The sequence below is a fragment of the Myotis yumanensis genome, unplaced genomic scaffold, assembly GCF_028538775.1.
Source record: "Myotis yumanensis isolate MYYU_CA2020_CCGP unplaced genomic scaffold, mMyoYum1.0.hap1 SCAF_3, whole genome shotgun sequence".
NCBI classification, from domain to species: Eukaryota; Metazoa; Chordata; class Mammalia; order Chiroptera; family Vespertilionidae; genus Myotis; species Myotis yumanensis.
In genome coordinates this window covers 31,732,756-31,757,170 of record NW_027223754.1, presented here as the reverse complement: position 1 = coordinate 31,757,170, position 24,415 = coordinate 31,732,756, and positions in this window count along the sequence as shown.

The following is a 24,415-nucleotide window of genomic DNA, read 5'->3' as shown; positions in this document are numbered from 1 at the left end:
GCTCTACCTCGGTGTTCTCTGTAACATGGGGATGATATCAACACTTATATTGGAGTGTTGTGAAGAGTAAATGAATTAGCACTTGTTAGATGCTTGTAAGAGTGTCTGGCATGTAATAAAGGGTCATAAAGGTGTTTTTTAATTAACAATAAATTCTTGTGGCAGTTTTGGGCTGGAGAAAGGACAAACATGGGAAAAGCAGCAAGCTGAGAAAAGACAGGTTGCATCCACCAATCTGACTAGAGAATGAGGCATATAAACTATTACCAGATCTGGAGTGAGAGGCCTGGACCAAGAGGGCAAGGAGTTTGGCTGAAGCCAACGTTTTGCCTGGGAAGCATCATGACCTGAGTTGCGTTTAGGAAGTTTGAGCTGGAAGGGATGGATTGGAGAAACTAACACCAGAGGTAGAGAAAACGGGTTGAGAGTGTAAGGCACGGTCCATCTGAGAATCAATGAGGCCTAAGGCCAGTGGCATTGATGACAGTAACAGGAAGGGAGAGAGAAGAGAGGAGAAAGGCTGTGCAGAGAGGATGAGAGGATTAGCATGAAGAGCTCCCAGGGTGATCTTCTGATAAGAAACTGGGCATGGAGGGTAACAAGGCTTATCAGAAAAAGAGGGGAGTTAATGTGAAAGCAGGATTGAACTCAAAGGTTTTGAGTGGTTTATGTCAAAAGCAAGAGCAGGTAGGTGTTCAGGTGGAGAGGGACGCCTTGCAGTTGAGAATGATAGACTGAGGTTCTGCAGTCCAAGAGATTAAACCAGTGATTTAGGGATCACTTGCCTAGAAAGGAAGGTTGAAACCTTAGAAATGGAAGTGATGGATCGAGGAGAGAACAGATTCAGAGACAAGTGTCACAGAAGGAGCCCAGGAGAACAGCTGCATCTAAGAGATGGGAGGAGGAGAAGAGCCGGTAGAAGCAAGAGAGGATGAAAAATAGCAGTGAACACAGGGTAACAGGCGTCAGTGGGTAAGGGGCTTCCTGGAAGGGGAGAGTTTGTCAGTTGGGTCAGATACTGCAGAGATGGGAGAGAACAACCAGGCTAAGGAGAGGTCATGAAATCGGTCAACAATGCAGTCCCTGGTGACATTCAGGAGAACAATTCAGTTGTTCAAGGAGTGCAAGTGAGTAGATGGTAAGAAATAATGCATGGGTCTATGATTCCCAAACTACAGTGGCTCTCAAAGGGTGGTCCCCAGACCAACAATGTCAGCAGTACTGGGAACCTGTGGAAATACAGATGATCAGCCACCCGCCCCCAGCCGACCTACTGTGTCTGTTTCTCAGGGCTGGGTAATTTGTGAGTGTGTGTGTGTGTGTGTGTGTGTGTGTGTGCGCGTGCGCGTTGTGTGTTAGTGTATGTATGTGAGTATATGTGTATGTGAGTATGTATGGTATGTGTGTGTGTGTGTGTGTGTGTGTGTGTGAAAGAGAGAGAGAGAGAGAGAGAGAGAGAGAGAGAGAGAGAGAGAGAGAGATGGAGTGGAGGGGATCTTTCTGCTTGAAAATAACTCTTTGAGGAAACATGTAACAAAAGTTACCATAAATTCAGTATCAATTGAATAGAGTTTATAGTCTATTGGTCATGAGACTATCTATAGATAGTTGGAAAATAGTGCACTTGTGTGCTGTACAGAGAAATACAAGCAAAACTGAGGAAACTTGAATATGATTGGTGGGTTGTGTCAATGCCAACATTCCAGTTGTGATATGATACAATTATTTTTCAAAATGTCACCCTTGGAGGAATTTAGGTAAAGGTTATGCATGTGGTCTCTTTATATTATTTTTTTAATTGCATGTGAATCTATAATTATTTGAATAAAAATTTCAATGAAAAATGGCAATTGTTGGTCATGGCTTTTCATATGTGTTTATTTGTTTTGAAAAGCAACTTTTTATACTTTTAACTAAAGAGCTGTGGTGGCATGCAATGCAATTAATATAAATGTTATTTTCTAACATGAAAGTTACTTACCACAAAACAATAAGCAGTTAGAAAGATCAGTTAAAAATTAGGGAAATTTGATTAGAAAAACAACATCCAGATGGATGAGATAATGGATGAAAAAGATGACTAAAAAAAGAATTCATTCAAATACATGCATTAGATAAATATTAGATAGTTGGATTCTTGCTTGAAAATTAAGATAGATTCAAAGCCCTTTATTGTAGGATTTATAAATCTCTCCTTTATAATAAAAACTCTACTACATTATTCAATTAATTTCTTCATTATCTCTAGGAGAGTTATAATGTAGGGCTACAGAAAAAAATACAGTTAAATTATGTTCAAGACCCAACAAACCTTATTTATAAATTACATTCCCAATAGTTATTTTCTATACACCCCTGAACAATTGTAACATTAAATGCAAGCTTGACTAATCTCTCTCTCTCTCCCCCTCTCTCTCTCTCTTTCTCATCCTGTCTCTCAATTGTTAGACTGTCTCACTCAGACCACACAATTTAAAATTGCAGACTCATCACCCCCTGGCACCTTCCTTACTCTTTCATCTGATTTAATTTTTGTCTTATTTCTACAGCACTTATTATATCTTACCATACTATATTGTAACATATTTATTATGTCTATATTTCATTATATGCCTTCCCCTTCTTGGGAAATAAGCTTAATGAAAACAGGGATTGAGGCAGGGAAGAGAATAGAGTGGTGTGGGTACACTGTCACATCTACTCTTTCTCTTTACACCTTTGCTTCACAAGTTAAGCAAGGCTTCTTATAGGGGTCCTGCAACTTCAGCTTCCATATCTTTACACCCCAGGAAGCCTCCTGTAGAATGCCCATCTCCATGCTCTGAAGTCCCATTCCATCTGCAAATCCCAATTCCATAGAACCCCGTCAAGCAGAAGTCAGCTTTCTCATGTAGCTTTAGCCTATATATATTGTACAGCCTTGACTGCTGTCCGCTATCAGGGTCATCATTTGTGGATTTTTTTTTGCAGCCCTTCTGGGCTGTAAATTACCAAGGACATAGCTTAGTCTTGGTCATATTTTAATACCTTTCTGTATTTGTCATGATATTATGCCCTCAGATGCTCAATGACACTGCTAAAGGGACAGAAGGTTGACTCCTCTGTTCTCACCTTGGTTTAATTGCTCACACCATATCTATGTGAAACAGTGCCAATAAGAGCAAGAACAAGCCACACACAAACTTTCTTTTTCCTTTTAGTCTCTACACAAACATTTTGAAGTGAGCATTAGAGCATTGAATGCTTAAAAGTCCTTCAGTTAATAAATAATATTTATGGTGCTCCTTAGATGCCTCAGTTGGAGATGGGAGCATAGACGATGGAAAAATGCAGCTATGGGCTCACTGTAACTAATATATTTGCTGTAACTAATTGTACTTGAGTTCCATTGTAGTTCACTATTTTAATTTATTTCTCTCTAGTTTTCAAGGCTTAGATCAATCTACAAAGTAGAGACTACCTGGCTTTCCAGATCAGGACTACTAGGGCAATATGGTGCCTTCTGCTTACCTTTACCAAGAGTCTAACCAACTACCATCACTAATCCAAACAGCATGTGGATTAATGTGCATTTCCAACAATGGATATGGGTCAGTGTGATCAGTTCCTACTCTCCAGTCACCTGCCTCTCATCATGAGCCACAGGACACACTGTGAAATAGCATTCAGGGCCAGGCCACACTCCAAAAGCTTTTGGGAAACTTCTCATTGTATAGGGAAACTGGTCATCTGTCCTCAATGGGGACTGAACAATAATGGCAGCCACATCACCACCATCCTCTTTTTGGCTGCAAGAAATGCAAAACTTAAAAGATTTTTTGGCTTTAAAATGTTCCATGCAATAAATAAAGCATATTTATTCAAGTTGTGTTCCAACATATTAATTTATAGTGTCATCTTTACATCAACTTTTAAAGTACATTTCAGTAACACATTTACTTTTCTTTTTATAGGCAATCATGGCTAGTTACTGTGTATATATCTAAAGCACATAATACTTTTTAATTGGAGTAACAAAATCAGAGAAACACCTTTAATTTGGAAAAATTTCAAAATTGCTTCTTTGTAATAAACTTATATAGAATAAGAAAAACAGGTTTATATTGTAACAGTGTATTTGTTTTGTTTGGGGTTTGGGGATGGGGAGAAGAGCTTTTTCTGAAATAACATATCATTATCATCATCTACTGAACTAAATGCTTACCATATAATAGTTATCTTACTTATCCCTCAAAAAAATTCAGGACTGATCATTTATTTATATTATTTTCCAGGTGATAAACATGAAGTCCAGAGTGGTTAAAGAATGACTAAGATCACACTGCTGACAAAACTCAGATTGTATGGTTCTAAATTCTATGCCTCTTCCAGAACATCTCATTGTTTTTACACGCAGCCCCTCTTCGTGCACACATTCACACACATGCACACACACACTGCCTGGAAAGTTTTAAATACCATGTATTCATTTTAGTTACTCTTTTTTCCTTCCAAAAAGTTACTTTTCTCCCCAAAACAATTTTTTTAAGCAGAGGGTGCTTCAGGATAAAAATGATATCTTTCAAATGGTGCCTGACCCAGACACTTCCAATTTCCTACTAGAATACCCATGAAAACACAGAAAAGGATAAAAACACAACACAGAAAATCAGGACTGCCTATCAGCCCACAGCCAGAATCTGGGAGACATGCCAGCTAAGGAGAAAGACAATAGAATCAGATTGAGAAACAACCCTCAGCCAGTGTGAGCCGAGCCTGGAAACCAGAACCCAGGCAGCCTGGACAAAGGGGAGGCCCCCTCGCTCCTCCTCCTCCTGCTCTCTGTCCTCGCCCCAGCTCCTCATTGAGTGGGAAAACTGGTCACCTGCCCCGCTATAGCACAGCTGCTGGCTTTTGAGAAAACTAGAGTGATAAGTAACATAGGATCAGTTGCTTATAATGTTAAACCCCTTCTTACCCAAGGAGAACTTGACAGATGTCTCCCCCTCCTCCCGCACCCTGTGAGCACTTCATCTCTCCAACTTCAGGCAGCGTGAACCTGTGGTTGTCTCTCCAATCTCACAATCTGCCAAATGGTCAGCCTTCTTTATCTAGTGACTTCTGAGCCACTAGAAAGGTCTTCCTGCTCCAATCTTGCCCCATCCCAATAAACTCTGCATTGCAATGAACAAGATCTTCATAAATGCCAGTAGGAACATCTTCTCCCCATGGCTCCCCATAGGCATAAGCTACAAAGCTTGAGCTCACCTTTGCAAAGTCCTCTCCCTCTAGTCCACACCTGCTCTATCCTGGCCTCTGAAAATCTCTCTTGCTGGGATCTCCCTGAATGCATCAAGCTTGCTGTCAGCCCTTCACCATGGAGCTTTCTTTTGGTTTCTCTGCCTAGAATGCTCCCAGGGCCCTCTCTCCTCCTTCACCTGACCCATTCCTTTTCATCCTCTAAGACAGCTCAAGGAAAACTTTCCCACCAGCCAGAGCTGGGAGGAATTTCCGACACAGCACACACCCTGAAGACATGTCGGCCGCATCACATGCACAGTTGTGCTAAGATCTGTTACGTGTCTATGGCACGGTAACCTGCTGGGGAAAACTTCAGTCATTCATTCAAAAGTAATTTATTCAGGCCTATGACAAACCAGGCACTCACTGGCCATACAACAGGGAAGGCACACGTTCTGGAGTTTTGATGCTTAGAAATAAGCAATCACATAAATCAGTGACATAGTTTCTGAGAATGATGGGTACACTACAGCTGTAACTTTCTTTTTTCTATCCTTCACAATCCAGCCTGGTTTTGACGAAAAGTACATGCCCATACATTTTTTTGAAAGAGTGTGAAATGATAAACATCAGCATGATGATGATAATGAAGTCCTGAGTAGAGAAAAATGTGTTTAGAGAACATGTGATAAATAGCGGAAGAGAAGTACAAAGAAAACATATAAAGGCTGCCAAGAATATTTAACATTGAAGATATGTAGAAGTTTTGTTTTTGCCTTTTTAAGAAAATGACAAAAAAAAGACAGAAGAGACACCAGATGGGGGAAGGTGATGGATGAGCTGATGAAGAAGAAGGCAGTGTTGAGTGCTTCCTCCAAGAGTCACAGAAGGTCTTAGTCAGCTTGGGCTACTATCACAAAACACCACAGACATTTATTTCTCACTGTTCTAGGGCCTCAGGATCTGAGGTGGTTGGATTCTAGTGAGAACCCTCTTCTGGGTCACTGAGGGCACCTTCATGCTGTGTCCTTACGTGGTGAAGAGAGAGCTGTGGCATCGATTCTTTTTCATAGAAAAGCACCAATCCCATCATGGGAGCTCCACCCTCACATCCTAATCTAACTCTACTTCCCATAGACCCCCAACTCAGAATACCAACACACTAGCGGGTAGGGTTTCAACCTATGAATTCTGGGGGACACAAGCATTCAGCTCATAACAGTGAAATAACTTTTCCTCTGAAAGGAGCTTAAAAGAGATATGTAAACAGATGGAATTAAGTTGGTGAGGAGTGATCTGCAAGTTGAGGGGTGGGTCCTGCTCATTTCTTTTTTCTTTGAAGTCTCAGTGAAGGTCAGCTGCTCAGTGGGGGTGTGGGTGGGGTGAAGGAGCCAAGCAGGCAAGGGATAGGCTGGAGAGTTAGAGGAAACTGTAAAAGTTTAAAATGAGCCCTGCGGAGAATGGGGAAGGCAGCTTTCCAGAGACTGGAAGAGGACCTCACCCCCCACAGCAGCACCTGCTCCCAGCTGCTTGGACACCACCAGTCACAGCAACATCACCTGACATCACCGTGTGATTTTCCCGGGAAGAGCTCTGCACGCTCAGGTGCACGAGGGAAGAACAGAGGTGGAGAGACGGGCTTGCTGCTGAGAAGAAGGTCGTAAGCCAGCAGGTGCTTGTGAAGCAAGCCGAGCACAACAGGGGTTGGCGGCTCCAGAAAATGATCCATGCCGGCTGTCTAGTGAGGTACGTGTGGGAGCAGGTCAGCACCAAAGGAATAATGACGTTTGAAAGTTTTGCTTCAGAAAGCAAAGAAGTTGCCTTGTTTAAACTACATAAAGTCAGTGAATATGGAAGATAATTTGACCCTGTTCCCAGAACACTTAAGCCTCACCCAGCAGCTTCCGCTCTTTGATTTGCTTTTATGGTACATGAATTTCCTAATATATTTCCTAATGTGTTTCAGGGCCTAACTCACCTGTTAGCATTGAACTTTTCTCACATTTCCAAGAACTAGGGTAATCCATCTGTGTAATAAAGCCCCGCTCCAGGACAGACCTGCAATAGCCACAGATGTGGAATCGTCACAGGTATTATGGGCACCCTGAGAGCAAGAGAGGCGCTGAGCAAATTGAAGTCGCATCTCAGACAGTCTGCTTGAAAAGAGGGACATGTGGCTGGATAGGAAACCAGCAAACGTTTGCAGATGGGAAACATGAGAAATGACCTTCTGATTGCTTTCTTCACATTAAATTTCACTGATTTATTCTGTGGTTCTCTGAATCCCAGAGGATAAAAAGACTTAGGCATTGTCTAAGCCAGTCTTAGTACCGGCTGCCTGTGGAAAGCCAAGTGTGAGGCAGAGATACTGCTCCTGTGTGAAAAGGAACTTGGCCCACAGTCAAGTCTAAGTTTGTAATAGGAGCAGGAAGGGGTGAGTGTGTTTTCAGCACACCAGCAGGTCGACTGGGGAAAAGGTGATGTTTACTGCGGGGCTCGGGAAACCTGGACGTTCTGCAGTCAAAGAGCTGGAACTGCAGCTAATGACGCAGTATCACTGCCATCGGCCCCGGCCAAGGCGGCTCGGTTACGTTTAGGCAAAAGGGGAAACTTAGGCAACTGTCTGAAAAAATAGCAGATTAAGATCTGAAGCCCAGATCTGTGTCAACAGGCGAAAACGAAGGGAAGGGTTAAGAAGGTGCACAGGGGAAGGCGGCCCTGAGTCCGTCATTGAGAGGAAGCCCAGCCAGCCCAGGTTGGATTTGCCCTCCTGTTGGTTACATTTGCTGAAATCCACTCAGAATGAATCCCTAGGGCAGTGGCTCAGAACCTCGGTGGGAGGGAGGGAGGAGAAGGGGAGGAAGGGAGGAGATTTTCACAAACCCATATGCTATTGTATAGGGGACCATCACACTTTCCACATCCACTTGTTTACCTTCCTGAAATTTGCCATTTACTGAATAATCATGACCAGCTCATTACACATCTCTTGGAGCAAATTGAGCCTTTTGAGGACAAATATAAAGGTTGTTGGACCAAAGCCACTGCAGCAAATATGGACTTTTGTGTTTAAAGTGTAAAGTTGTGGCTGACATGTTAGGGTGTGATAGAATGGCCAACATCAACTGGAACACTGAACCAGGGGGCAATCTGATCCATGAGAAGAACTAATCGAGAAAGAGAGAGACAGAGAGACAGAGAAAGAGACACAAAGAGAGAAAGAATCTATTAAACCGACCCCTATTTATTTTCAACTAGAGGCCCAGTGCACAAAATGTGTGCACTGGTAGGGTCCCTAGTGGCTGCCGGCTGCTCCCAGGGCCTCCCTCCTTCCCCCAGCCAGCCCTGCCCCTGAGTCGAGGGAACAATTTGCATACTATGTGTTTATTATATAGGATAATACATTTCTAAGCATAAATTGTCTTGGAAAAATACCTCAATTTTGGTTTTTAACTATTCAGTGAAGCCATTATGTCTAAACAGGAGTTCTTAAAATTATTTGGGGAGTGAAACATCAAAACATTAAGAAACATAATAAAATATTGATATCTAACTCTATTTTTAAAAGTAGGATTTTTCTTCTTAGTGCTTAAAAGTATGTCAACATTGAAAGCGTGAGATACAAATTCACAACTATGAGCTCAGCTCTCCATGAAAATCCAGCTGTATTCTGCTAAGGGTTTGGGAGTTACACACTTTTTCTTATCAGTTTAAGCACTTCCTGGCAGATAAGCAGTAGCCTGTGTCAAAGGCTTAAGAAATTGTTGGGGAACTTTTTAAATTGAGAAAATTCTATCCATTTTCTCAACCTTGTGTGTGCAGTGGGAAAGGTCCTTGTTTTACTTTAATTGTAGAATCCTGGATTCATCCTGCAAAACACACATTTCCCCAGGAATACACTTGGAGAGCCATTGTCCTAAGATGGCTTTCACTGCCTATGCCTGTCTTACAACATATTAGAATGCATTTTCTAGAATATGTGTTTTCTGCCTGCAAGATTGAAGCCACCGGTACTCTTTACTTGACTCTGACCTAATTCTCTTTTTTTATCTTATTCCCTGTACATTTTGTGAGACGATATACATCCCCTTTGAAAGAGATATAAATAAGTTACTTCGATACAACACAAACAAGAACAAACATTGACCCCACCCCACCCCCGGAACACAAACTTTAGAGTCTAGGAATTCAGAGTTTTAAATCAGTCATTTATTCAGTTTTTCATTTCTATAGCAAATAATTAATGGGAGCTTGTTCCATCTATGCTAGACACCATTCCAGGGCTCTAATAAAGCACCAGATAAAATATGTCACGTGCCTGTTCCCATGGAACTGAGGTTCTGGAAGGAGTAAACAGAGGACAAACAGTTAAATAACACGTAGTAATCCACGTGGCAGGTGGCAGTAAGGGCTATGATTAAAAACAAGCAGGATATGGGAGATGGAAAGGGAGGTTTTGCTTAGGGTGGTCAGGGACGGCTCCCCAGATAAGGTGACATTTAAACAGGAAACCAAAAGAAAAATTCAGAGCAAGGCATGCAGCTATCTGGGACAAGAGCATTCCAGGAAGAGGGCTGGCAGGTGTGGGGCTCTGGGCAGGATTTGCTCTTTAACCCTTCTAGAACCAATGTGTCCCCAAAGCCTTTGCCGTTGTACACAGCCTCCCAGTGACTTCCTTTATAAGTACGGAAGTCCAAGTCCTGAGAAGTGAACTTCTCTGTCTTTTCAAAATCCCCGTATTGCTTCCACCAGACACACCTGTGTTCTCAACCCCAGAGGAAGGTTTCCAAAGCATCCTCTTAATGGTTTCCACTGATTTACTTTCACTGCGTGGGGGCAAAGAACGCTGAGCTCGCCATCATCCTCAGTGCAGCCTCACCGAGACTGCAGTTGGCTTTGAGAGGCACCTGGCTCCTGCCAATGCTCAGCTCAGTGTTTTCCTGCAAATTGTTGGAGAGCTTCCTCATTTGACCCAGATTTCTCTGAAAGTGGCAGCTAGGAAAACAAGTGAGCGAATAGGAGCAGGGTCCCGGCTTCACTTGGACTTGGTTTGTGACCAGGGTGGGTCCTCAGAGCACAGGGCCACGTGGTTGTTGCCGAACGCCTGGGTTACCATGGCGCTGGGTCAAATCCCCTGCAACTTTGCAGCAAAACCAGCGCCAGAACAACCCAAATACTGCAGCAGGTTGCTTCCCAAAAGACTGACACTGTGCTGCTGGCATGGTGGTTTTTCCTAGATAATATATTAACCAATGTAATCCAATAAAGTCAATAAAGATTAGATAGATAATAGATAGATAGATAGATAGATAGATAAACTGTCCAGAATGTATTTCATCTCTCACTACCAATTACAAAGCAAAATCTCACCCTGCCCCTGGACAGGCCTCAGTTTCCATTTTTCTTCTGCCATGAATGTGGCAGTGGGAGCGGAGGGCTGGCACACTCACGGAACTTTTGTTAAAAGCGGGGTACAAACCCCTGCATCCAAATGGGTGACTTCACCGACCCATGCAATAAGAAATACCTCAGGGGCCATTACTAGAAAGTTACCTTTTCACAGAAATGCAGAAAGTATATTCATAATCGATTGAGGTAGCGTCCACCTTCGTATTAAGGTAGGTGAGGGAGGGCTGCCGAGGCTTGTCTTGTCCCACCTGACCACACTGCACTGTGTCTTATTCCACAGCCAGGCCTCCTGGCCACGCCGGTTTGGAATCGGACATCAGGGGAAAACATAGCCTCGCAGTAGCAAATATGTCTTCTCTGTCACAAAACCAAAACTAAGGCTGGTGCAGAATGGGCATGAGTTTGAAATCCACCCCCTGCCCACCCCACACTGTGTGTTCCGAAGCTCATGCGCACCTGCAGTGGGACCCCTGCCTTTCACCCTCAGAGGGAGACCATCCGGCAGCGGCGTCGGCTGTGGAACTTCCCCACTTTACAAAAACCGTCCTCTAAAATCTCTTAGAACGGATGGTGAGAAGGAGGATGGGCCTCTATAGAATGGAATGTGTGAATTCTTTAAAAAATATCTAAAGCCAATGGCAAAATGCTGATAATATCAAACCTGAGTGGTGAGGGCATGTATGTTCGTTATATTAATCTATCTTTTCTTATTTTAATAAAAAAAATCTATTTTAACACTGACTATATAATAAATAGTAATTGATGTTTGATAATAAAATCTATATATATAAAGAGCCAGGGTCCGTCACATCTAAAACAACCAAAGGCTCAACCTAACGCCCAGGCTGCGCATGCAGCAGGCTCTGGTAGGTGGGGACTTGGGGCAGCGGGTACGGAGCAGGGGGAGGTGGGGCTGGTACTCACACTCACTCACAACCTCACACACGCACAGACACACACAGCGCCCACCAGCTCATAGCCTTTTCTCCCTTTCTTTCCCTCCCTCCCAGCTCACTCTTGGAACCTCTCTCAGAATGAGGCCCCAGGGTGGGTGGAGCTGCCCCCACTGGCCCCACCCCCTCCCAGCTGGGAAAGAGGAAGAGGGAGAGAGGGAGGCAGGGAGGCCTGGAGGACTGCTGAGAAAAACAAAGAGAGACAGAAACTGGGAGAGACTGGATGGAGAGATGGAAACAAAATAGCAATATTAAAATATTTCCTCTAATTAATTCCCTTTTAATGTGCAAGAATTTCATGCACCAGGCTACTAGTACATTTATAAAAACACCACTGGATGTTTTGAGTTTCAATTTATACTGCTAAGTATACTTGTCTATTTTTCATTGATGTCATTTGAAGTTAATGTTTAGACTCCGCCCTCCTCTCCCCAGAGGCTCCTGAAAAGCAGAGGGGTCTACTTGTCATTAATTGGTGATATTGAAAGAGAATGTAATGGAAAATTCTATAATATTGTACCATCTTATACCATCCTGCCACCCTTTTGGGACCAGAAGTGCATCCCCTGTGCTGAGGTCTGCCAGCTGTGTGGACACAAACTTGGAATGGCAGGTTTTGCCGCCAGCAGACATGGTCCCCAGTCCCAGCAGGCAAGAGCAGCTCTGCAGCCTGGAGAAAATGGGGTGAGGCTCCTGGACAGATCACAGACGCCAGGGCTCTACCGTGAAGGCAGGAGATAGGTGCAAGAGCATCAGACCTGAGTATTTTCTCCTTTCTGTTGTTTTTAGTTTAAACTGCCCCCAGAGAGACCCTTCAAAGGAGAATGCATCAAACTATGCAAAAGCAGGAGATTTTTTTTTTTTTTTTTTTGTCCACTGGTGAGTTCTTTACAAATCATCACTAGCCTCAACATTACAAATTGAGTTTGAGTTGAGTTCTTGGGGTTGTGTGGTGTATTTCTCAGCCACCAGCTGCTGTTTAGATTCACCTGAGCCCTGTTAGTGCCAAGAGGTTGTCTGATGCTTGTGGATTCCCAACCCCCATCCAAGTCAGTGGAGACAAACATCTCCGTTACACACAGGTGCACCCTCCATCAAGAGAGAGGAGAGGAGACACTGCGGTGGGAAGGAAGCCTTAGGGGGCAGCTTGGCCAGCCTGGCTGCCTTGGTAGAGTCCATCTTATGTCCCTCCTGCCCTCTGTGGCTGCGCCCAGAGCTGCACATATGTCTTGGCAGGGGGGACGGGGGCAGGGGACAGTGGCTCAAAACCACTTATTCTAAGATCTTGAGGAAGAAAGATCTCTCCTGACATCATTCTCACCTTTACCTCAACTCACAGGTAGAAGGAGAGGGTGCCTGCCATCCACAGCAAGGAGTGTCGGTACACTCACACACAAATATTTTGTTTAGAGAAAAAGGCATCTGTTAAAAATGGCTTAGCCGCTCTAACCGGTTTGGCTCAGTGGTTAGACTGTCGGCCTGTGGACTGAAGGGTCCCGGGTTTGATTCTGGTCAAGGGCATGTACCTTGGTTGCGGGCACATCCCCAGTGCGGGGTGTGCAGGAGACAGCTGATTGATGTTTCTCTCTCATCGATGTTTCTAACACTCTATCCCTCTCCCTTCCTCTCTGTAAAAAATCAATAAAATATATATATTTTTAAAATGGCTTAGCGAATTGGAATTTCGCACCATTCTTTTCTTTCTCCCCGCCCCCCACCCCCACCCCCACCACATAAATAACACATTTAGTGCCTATTCCGAAATTCTAGTTGGGGCTTTAAAGAAGTTAAGAAACCCTTCGGAGGCTATCTATATGCCAAATCTTTCCGGATTGATTTGCTTCCTTATTTTTCACAATTACTACCACATAGTGCCTTGACTATGTTCTTTTCAATGCTTAACTTCACAGGAACAACTTTCTTTTCCTATTGATAGTTCTTTCTCATTAAGTATGGCAACCTAGCCACGTATCTGTTCAAGTGTACAACAAATGTCACAAAATACTGCACGCTATAAATGATGAGTCTTGTTCTTTTCCATGCCAGGCTAATGTAGTTGAACCAGATCTATTTTTTAAATGCAAGTCATGACCCACTAAATTGATTTAATGACCTGCAAATGGCCAGGACTTGGCAGCTTGAAAACCACTGTTTTAGTGGCTCTCTGGGTTATCATAGGGGTGAGATATGGTGAGGATGAGGGGAGGGGCCTCATTCCATGCCCCATCCCTTACCCCTGTGTAATATCCCAATATTTCAGAGAACAGATAGCAAATACTTGAACTAATAAAACTACTGATACCAATGGCATAAATTGTGAACACTAAGCCACAGTTTTCTATTTTTGTGAAAATATAAAAAATCTCAAATTTTCCACCAAGACAGAAAATTAACACATAGAAAACTTGAATTCCCTTTCCTTTATTCTATCAGTGCTCACTCTGTTCTCCCAATTATTTTTTTCCTCTAAGTCAGAGGTTGTCAAACTGCACCCCAGGAGCCAAATCTGGCCCACGCCTGTTTTCATAAAATCGTACTGGAACCCAGCCTCACTTATTTGTTTGTGTGTTGTTTGTGGATGTTTTCAGGCTACAATGGCAGAGTTGAGCAGTTAGGACAGAGAGGGCTGACTCACTAAACCTAAAATATTTTCTACCTGGCTCTTTGCAGGAAAAGATTGCCCACCTGCTCTGAGCACTTGGAAAACAACATCCCTCTGAGAAATCAGAAGCTTTGTTCCTCACACAACATTAGTTGGCTCAAACCTATTCACTGTTTACTGTTACAAACAGTTTACTGGGATAACAAGGAGGTTATGATTTCTATTGCTATTTAGGATTTAGAGCAAATAAGTGATGAAGTTAGACTTAGAAATACTATGTCTTATTGGTTTGAAATGGACGCTTTCCACTCTTAGTTGAATTTGCTTATTTTTTTAAAAAAGGTAATGATACAGGAAAGTAACTTCAGGTGCCTGGAATTATGGTCTATTTTGTTGTCTCCTATGTAATTTTTAAAGTACATATAAAATTCACAACTCACTTTATACTGTATTTATGTTAATGTCAAAATTGCTTACCATCAAGTAAAATTCATAGTCCAGGAAGAAAAGTGGTATATATTGCAGAGGTTCAAGAACTGGTAATAATAGGTCATTATTTCCCTTAATAGTGCTCTACCTCTGGTGAAATCACGGCCATAAGGCAAAAGGAACAGTACCAGCAATCAAGGGCCATCACAAACCTGCTGAGGAGTTTTGGAGCCAGTGGCTCCCGAGGGCTGGGCTGGGGGTGCCACCCAGGGTGCAGGCCATGAAGAACTTAAACACAATAACAAAACCCATTAAAATGGATCTGCTTTTATTATCACCATAAGCTCATCATTGCAAACACAGTGATAAAATACTCACATGAAAACCTGTGTTGACCTAACCTCTAAACAACTACAGCAGTCACGGCTGAGTGTCGGTGTGTGTTGCACTATGTCCCTCAAGCACTTATATTCACATCTTAACCCTTGTGACTTGATTTGGAAAGAGCGTCTTTGCACATGTAATCTAGAGAAGATGAGGTCATGGTGAAGTGTGGTGAGCCCCTACTCCAATGGAGCTGGTGTCTTGACAAGAACAGAAGGGAAACAGATACACTCGGGGAGAAGCCCGTGAAGATGGGGCAGAGACTGGACTCAGTGTCAAGAAACACCGATGGTTGCCGGCCACCACCAGAGCTGGGAGAGAGGCCTGGGCCAGACTCTTCCTCAGCCCTCAGAAGGAATCAACCTGCCGACACCTTTAGACCTTGGGTCTCCTGAACTGTGAGATAATAAAATGCTGTTGCTTTAAGGCATCCAGCCTGTGGTAATTTGTTACTGCAGCCCTAGGAAACTAATACAGATATGTAAACTTTCATGACTGCATTTGTGGGTTTTGTCGTTTAATAAACATCGCATTCCTCATGAAAGTTAATCCAGAGAACACCAGGGTATACAGTGGGCCCCCATACAGGAGGACTCAACTACCTACTCTTGTTTGGAGGGGAGGAGCCTACGGGTGCAGCCCAGTGCAAGCTTGCTCTGGGTGCTTCTCCAGCCTCTGTGGTCATACACATTTGTGCATGCAACCATAGAATCTAAATAAAAATGATTAGGAAAGATACACAACTTGACATATTTCAAGCTGCCTTTCAGGTTGACCATTTTGAACTTTCATTTATGCTAATATCTAAAGCAGTTGGGCATTGGAGAAACTGCTAGATGGAATATGTTTTCTTGGTAAGTACATATTTTAGTTCACAGAATATTTTACCAATGTTGGAAAATATTTTCCAATAGAAATATACTATTTTAACAACTCACTTATTTTATAACTAAGAAAGAAATCAAGAAAACCATTATTATTTCTGACTATTACATGACCATCTCTAAAAATAATTTTGCTATATGAGAGAGGGGAGTGTTAAAAATTACCTGAGTGGAGGGTCAAATATCCTAGGGGTGCCTCTGAGGGGAAGCAGACCCATTAGCATCCCACTTATCACCCCCATGGGTTCTACTGCCTCTCTTATTTATGCACCTGTAACCACGTATATGCTGGCATTTGGCTAGATTTAGGGGATACAGAGATTACAAAAATAAACACACATAGTCTTTGTCTTCAAGCAGCTTATAGTTTATTCAGAAGACTAGCATGTAAATGATTATACATGGCCATGATTTATACACAACCTAGTTGTGCATCTACTATAGAATGAATGTTTGCAAGCCCTTCCCCAAAACTTATATATTGAAATATAACCCCCACTGTGAGGGTATTAGAAGATGGGCCCTTGGGGAGGTGAATAGGTCCTGAGGGTGCATCCCCCATAAATGGAATTAGTGCCCTTGTGACAAAGATCCCAGAGAGCTCCCTCATCCTTTCCACCATGTGAGAACAAGTGAGAAGACAGTCTATGAACCAGGAAGTGGGGCCTCACCAGACACTAAACATTCCAGCACCTTAATCTTGAACTTTCCAGCTTCCAAAAATGTGAGAAATAAATTTATGTTGTTTATAAGCCACCCAGTTTATGGTATTTGTTATAACAGCCCAAACAGACTAAGACAACATCAAATCAACTCTGACTCTATTTTAAAAACATATAGGCATTCACTCTGGAAGATAGTTTGGTAGGTTCTTATAAAGTTAAACATATCCTTATCACATGACCCAACAATTATATTCCTAGGTATTTACCCAAGAGGAATAAAAATGTGTTCACACACAAAAACACTATATATAAATGTTTATCGCAGCTCTTCTCATAATTGCCCCAAACTGGAAACAACTAAAATGTCCCCCAACAGGTGGATGAATAAACAAACTATGGTATCTTAGTATAACAGACTACAACTCAGCAATAAAAAGGAACAAATATGAAGCACACAATAGCTTGGATGAATCTTAAAGGCTTGTGGTGAGGGAAATAAGCCAATATCAAAAGGTTCTATACTGTATAATAACATTTGTATGACATTATTGAAAAGACAAACTTATAGTATTGGAGAATAAATTAGTAATTGCCAAGGGCTAGGCATGAGGGAGGGTATCGCTCTAAGCAATAGCCTGGGGGCTTTTCTGGGGATGATGGAACTATTTCATATCCACTGTGGTAAGATCACAGTAATATATACATGTGTCATAATAGATGGAATTGCACACCAAAAGAAAAATGTAAACTTTATTGCATGGTTGAAGGGTTTAAGTGGTAGAGAACAAAGACTTGAGAAGGAGGTTAAGACAGGGCTGTGAAGAGCTGCACAGAGGTTTTTAATGAATTTTTATTGTAATGGGGAAACTAAAGATTTTTAATCATGAGTGAAAGATGATTAGATTTTGGTTTTAGTAGGATCATTCTGTTGACAGTATAGAAGATAGATTGGAGAGGGTTACATTGAAGAAAAAGAAATCAATTAGTCTTCTATTGCAAGAGAGATCAATTAAGGGCAAGGGATAATGAATTCAGCTCTGCACATACTGAGTTAGAAACATTTATGGGGCATTGGAGCAAAGATGTCTATAGGGGGTTGAATATATGAATCTGAAGCCACGGAAAGAGGTTTGAGCTAATAATAGTAACAATTTAATAGTTTAAGTCATAAGTATGGTTGAAGTTACCTTTGATGAATTGTATGGAGGGTCAGGGGGAAACAAGCACTTTGGGAATGCGACTAGAGGGATCACAATATATGAGTCTGAGAATTGTATTTTGCTTAGCAAATTTGGAAGATTGAAGAACATTGCCTTCAAAACCATAGCAAAAGGGTAATTGATCTAGAATTGAAGCTGCAGACAATTAAATGAGGATAAAGCCATACAATTCTCTCTTAGAAAAGGCAAGTAATGAGCAATAAGCAAACAAAGCCACCAAATAACTAGAGTGGAGAGAGAGCACAGACTCAGAGAATTCGGGAGTTGTCCTCATGGCTAGCAGGAGGGCTCATGAATGGGTGAGTGGTGAGCGAACAGTGAAGTGATATTTTATCAGGACTGGCAAGTGTGAGTAGAGCCTAGAGGCACAGAAGGGGAGTTCTTTTAGGAAGAGAGGAGAATGGGCTATGAAAACAAAGTTGCATTTGGGCAAGCTCAGTTGCACAGGCCTTGTGGATAAATAAAATGGAAGATAAAGCTATGCAGATAGGCTGCAGCCACACTTGTGCAAGGCCTTAAGTTATTTTGCCTGGAATTTGGATTTTTCTCTAAATGCACTGAGCGTTCTCGAGGCTCCAGAGGAGCAATGTGACTAGGCTTTTGGAAAGAGGTTCTGGTGCCTGTGTCTTGGGGAGAAACATCAGCAGAGAGTCCATCACGACAGACTCCAAAGGAAAGAGAATGGGCCTGAGGTAGAACAATGTTGATGAGGACACAAAGAGAAGGGAGGAAAGAATTTAAGAAATATTTCATGGAGAGACTTGATAGGTCTGAGAACAATGAATTGGAAGGCATTAGAGGCAGGTCAGGCTCCGTGTGGGGGATTGAAGTGAGGAAGGAGACACCATAGGTTATAGACTGATGTCATCAGCTGCTATGAAAGGCAGTGGAAGGACATTTGGACAATTAGGACAGGGTGAGTGTCAGGTGTCTTTGCATGTGTTCAGAATGCCTTTGGAAATTCAAATCTATCTGGTAGATAGAACTACATCAAGATATAGGTGTATTATTGGAAATCCCCAGTGTGCAGGCTTGAAATTATCAGAGTATAAGAGATTTCCCTAGAACACTTACTCCTTATGGCTTTGGCAGTGAAAGAGGAACCCAAAATCCACAACGGAGGGATAAATGGAGTGGGGAGATGTGAGAGTAAACAAATCATCCTTTCTATCAAAGAACAGTTTACTAGTAGACAGCCACCATTTTGGGCTGCGTAACTTGGCAGCCGCCATGTTGGGCGCATGGCTTGCAGCTCCCCTGGGGGCTGCCATCTTGAAACAGCAAAGGCCAACCCCTCCCTTTGAATTAGCCAATCGTGAAAGACTGTGTGCCTGAGCTCCAATCAAGAGTAAGGGACAGGTCACACAAGTCAGGGATTATAAAGCCAAGCAGACCACCTGCTCGGTGTGCACGTGCTTCCAGACCATGTCTGCGCACCCTTCTGTGTAGAAGTAAAGATGTTTGCCTTGCTGCCTCGCTCCTGAGTGTGCTTCCTGTTCTACCAGGACCCCTGAATTGGGGGGGGGGGGGTCGCCTTATTTCTTACAGGAGACATGAGTTTTTGACAGCTAATTATAAATTTCCAGAAATGGGTTTGCAGGTCATTTTAATTCTCACTATGTTTAATACAATGTCCAAGTACTACAACATAAAGTGGAGACTATTAGGATAACTTGTTTCTGTGAGATATTAGGATGAGAAAATAGAGAAAAAATACTCATCCATGGTAAAATGTCTTCTATCTCAGAAAGGTATATATATGATAAAATATAAAGCTGCCAATAATTTTTAAACACTTGGCCAAAGACACACTCTGTGCCTATGTGATCTCTTTTTCCCTTGTTTTCTATTGCAATGATTTAAGAGGCTTTTGTTGAATTGTTTTCATGTCTCTCACATTTTCCTTAAGGTCTATGCCAAGTTTTTACTTCTTCGAGGTCATCTAACCCTGATCTGCTTGCTCTTGACTAGTGAGTCAAACAGCTTTCTTCACAAAGATAGGTTCAAGCATTAGATGAGATGGGTATTCTTGTTGGTGTGTGTGTGTGGGGGGGGGGGGGGTGGTTTTTCTCTTCTCTTTTGGAAACTGAGCTCATTTTAAAGGAAATCTGTTTTGTGTGGGTCTACTTTGGTCATCCTTAGAAGAGAAAAGAGTACTTTTTCACTGTCCATTCTCACTGACTCCTGAATCTATTGTGTTCTTGGCTAACTTAGAACCTCAAAAAATCTTACTTTAAAAATGCAGAAACTACAGAGGTTACACACTGATTATGATTTAGAGTTAAAGTCATGCTAAATAAACAGAATGAGATGTGGAATACAAAGAAGTTCAATACGATTCAAAATCTACTGCTCTGATTCAAATAAAATTTTAAGAAAGAAAAGTGCTGCCCAATCCAATTAGAATTCAATGTGACACACTGAACAGACAACTCTGTTTTTTCTATTTCTTAAATTTCCATTTTTTAAAAAGGATAGATATAAATACTTAAATAAAAACATAACAGCACTGGAAAGAAAATGGGAACTGTAGTGGGGCCGAAACGTTGAAAACTTCCCAAGTGAGCCTTGGGAAAACACTGAGCTCAAAGTAAAAAACATAAAGACTTTGCCAGGAGCCAAAAATCAGGGGGATTTAGAACTGGGGGAGGGGGGCAGGTGTCAGTCATTCAGTCTCCTCTTACCCATCCTAAAATAGAATATATAGACAAAAAGAAGATAAAACTCTTCCCCCAAAGATAAACCCCAAGCACTGTTTCCAAAGAAAAAAAATTTCCCAGTGAGGTTTTGGGGGCTTAAAAGAAGCAGATCAGAGTGGAAGTAACCCCAAACCTTTCCATGAGCATGAGGAAGAAAGACAGCTAGGCCACTGGGAGAGAAATTACTAAAACTGTGATCTGAAGTATACAGCAAGGGGTCCCAGGATGCCATGGTGTTTTAACTTTGGGGGGTAAACACAGCCGTTCTGAAGAGCTAACAGACACCACGAGAAATGATTGTGGTAGGCAGTTCATAGCCTCAACTTGAGATTGTTCTACATTACTTTCCATGATATCATATCTTTTAGAAGCAAGATTTTCAACAGCTGCCAGACACAGAGCAAGTGCCACTAGAAAATCAAGGTGGAACAGAAAATGTGGCCAAAGGTGTCTGATCTGAGTGCATGGTCAGAGGTACTGTGCAGTTCCCACCATCCACACACAGCCCACTACTAACTAACAGGGCTTATTTAAGCTCAGAGATAGATATTTTCTCATGGAATTTATATGTATTTGTTTTCAAACAGCTAAGTTGTTAGTACATAAATAGTTAATAAGTTGCTTGGACCTAGCTACTTAGGAAGAGGATTGTTAGAAAGTCCTATTGGCTGCTGTGAAAAATCACTGAGACAACGACTAAGCCAATGGACTAAGTAAGCTAGGTCTGTGCCGTGTTATCAACTCTCAAGGAACAACTGCTCCGTTTTGGCACTTGTCCCCAGAGGGGCATGGAGAAGGAGGAGGTCCCCAGGATGTCTGCTGCTTGTTCTTCCTGCTGTTGATGCCTCACCCACTTATATGGGGCCTGTAGTTAGTTAGCCATTCAAGGAAGAGGTCTGCTCAGGAAACAGATGTGCATACTACAGAGGAAACCCCGAATTACCACCTACGTCAATCAACCTGGGCCTTCATTCATAAAAATGAACCAAACCAAGGGCCATCCGAGACAGAAGGAAAATAGTAAAGTGGGAGATAGTGATAATGATGACCAAATAAAACAGCTCACCTGAGAGAAAACAGGAATACTAATACTAATGCTAATTTAATTTGATCCTGAGAGATTAGAGAGGAAATTGCACCCATAAAATTAGAATTGGCTACAATTAGAAGAAGGAGGAGGGGGGAAGGGAAGGAAAAGAAGAAGAAAATAGCACTCACAGGAAAGAAGGAGGTACTGGTAATTAAAATAGGATTACTAACATTTGATTGAAATACCAAGCTGCTTATATAGACAAGGGCTCTCAGTCACTGTGGAGATTGGACAGCCGGCAAGTAGCATCAAATAATCCCCCAGTTCAAAAAGCAAAAATAAACATACATGAATAAATGAAAAAAGTAAGTCTTACAAGGTATGTAACTTAATAGAGATTTTTTAAAACAAAGAACAAAAATGTTAGTGGAAAGAAACAAAAGGAGAAATAATTGAAGCATCTTCTCCAGAGCTTCTATATAGTGGTCCAGCAAGGACAGAACAGGATGAGGAAAAAATACATTATCACCTAAGTATATCCTGACAAGAATGTACCTAGAAAACCAAACATAAAAAGAACACTGTAAAAGCTTCCACAGCACAAAATAGGGGAGGATAACGTGATAGGAAGCCAAATGGGAGCTGTAGAAAGCTAGGAAAACTCACAAACAATTTTGAAAGGATCTAGAAGAGCTTAGCTTTGGATCACTCTTCTTCAAATGGTAAGAGTGAGTGACATGGGATTACATTTCCTTTGCTACCTGTTCAGTCACATACCTTGTTTTGGAGAGAATAAAACTTGGCATGATTAAAATACTATGTGCTGACATGGAGGGACATCCATAATGTGAAAGGAAGAAGCAGCAGAACAAATGGATAATCTTATCCTATAGAAGCTAAATATTCACACAAGTACATATAAATTGGGCAGAGATATGTAGGTAGGTAGATGGTAGATAGATAGATAGATAGATAGATAGATAGATAGATAGATACTAGTAGGTAGATAGATAGATAGATAGATAAATATAGATAGACATTTTAAAAGATACAGAGGAAACACATGGGACTGGGGAGAAGAGAAGAAGCCATTAGCATTTTATCTTGCTCAATATATCCTTATCTCCTCCTCCTCCTTTCTTCTTTTTTTTCTTCCTCTTCTTCTTCTTCTTCTTCTTCTTCTTCTTCTTCTTCTTCTTCTTCTTCTTCTTCTTCTTCTTTTTTCTTCTTCTTCTTCTTCTTCTTCTTCTTCTTCTTCTTCTTCTTCTTCTTCTTCTTCTTCTTCTTCTTCTTCTTCCCCTTCTTCTTCTTCTCCTTTTCTCCTTTTCTCCTCCCTCTTTTTAAAGAAAAAGTACAGATTAGTTTTGAAATGAGGATAAAAAAATCATCTCACTTTTACTAGAATAAAAGCAGAAAGAAGTACATGATAGATAATTAATCAATATTTGTTGAACAAATGAAGGAATAAATATTTTTTTTTGACCAACAGAAGTGTATTTCTATTGGAATGTTTTTAGTGTTTTCTGAAATTCAGGTTTTCTACCTCTTCTTATGTTATATTTGGTAAACATATTGTCCTAGAAATTCATTCATTTCAGCTAAATTTCAAAATGTATTATCATATGGCTGTGCATAATACTTTTTTAGTTTTGAAACTTCCTACTCACATGTTTTTTTATTTAACAAACACACATAGACTTTATTAAAAATCCTCTTCCAGGTACTTTTACAAGTGGTAACACACCTCAAGGAGGAGTGAGGAGTCTGAGGCACTAGGAGGTTAGGCAGTCTTCCTGGAGTCATAGGTAAGATGGATGAAGCTGAGGTCATCAGTCTGGCTCTGTGTTCTCACCATTGAGCTGCACTTCTCCTCTGCCCTGTTCACATTTTTAATGCTGAATATTTGTATGTTCCCACTCTTTCTCTTAGCCTCACCAATGATTTGTCACTGTTAATATTTCATTTTAAAGAATCGGGTTTTGAATTACTATATTTATTCTATAGGTTTGCTATGCCTGTTGTTTTGCTTCTGGAGTGGATTGGAACACTTATTTATATCCTTTGTTATTTATAGATCAAAATCTTTAGAAGTCTTCTCCTAGCATAATCTAGGTTGCATCCCATATATTATGGTGTGTGATGTTTGCATTTTATTGTCTCCTAAACAATCTCTTTTCACTTTTAATATTCTCTGCTACTCAAGGATTATTTAGAGAGTATTTATAATTTCCACATGGCTTTAGTTTTTACATAGGACTTTTTATTATCACTTTAATGCTATTGCTCTTGTCAGAAAATATGGTCTAGGGAAGGTATTGATCTCTTTTTTGAGACACAGGCTATGATCAATGTTTAACTATACAATGGACATTTGAAGATATACTTTTTACAAAAATTGAGTAATTAAAGTATATTAGTTACATTATTTGATATTTCTCTTTAACATTTGTCTACTTAACACATGTAAAGAACAGGAAAATTATTAACATATTCTAACTGTGCTTTCCAATTTCTTATTGTATTTCTGACTGCTTTTATTTTATACTAGAGGCCTGGTACACCGCATTCGTGCACTAGAGTGGGGGGTCCCTCAGCCTGGCCTGTGCCCTCTTGCAGTCTGGGACCCATCAGGGGATGTCTGCCTTCCGGCTTAGGCCCGTGCAGGCCTAAGCCAGCAGGCAGACATCCACCCAGGGGTCCTTAGCGCTGCTGTGGAGGCAGGAGAGGCTTCTGCTACCACTGCTGTGCTCATCAGCTGTGAGCCCAGCTTCTGGCTGAGCAGCGCTCCTCCCGTGGGAGCACCGCTTAGCCAGAAGCCGAGCTTGGTGCTCCTTAGTGCTGCCTCAGAGGCAGGAGAGGATCCCACCACTGTCGCTGAGCTCCCCAGCCATGAGCCCAGCATCTGGCCTAGCAGCACTCC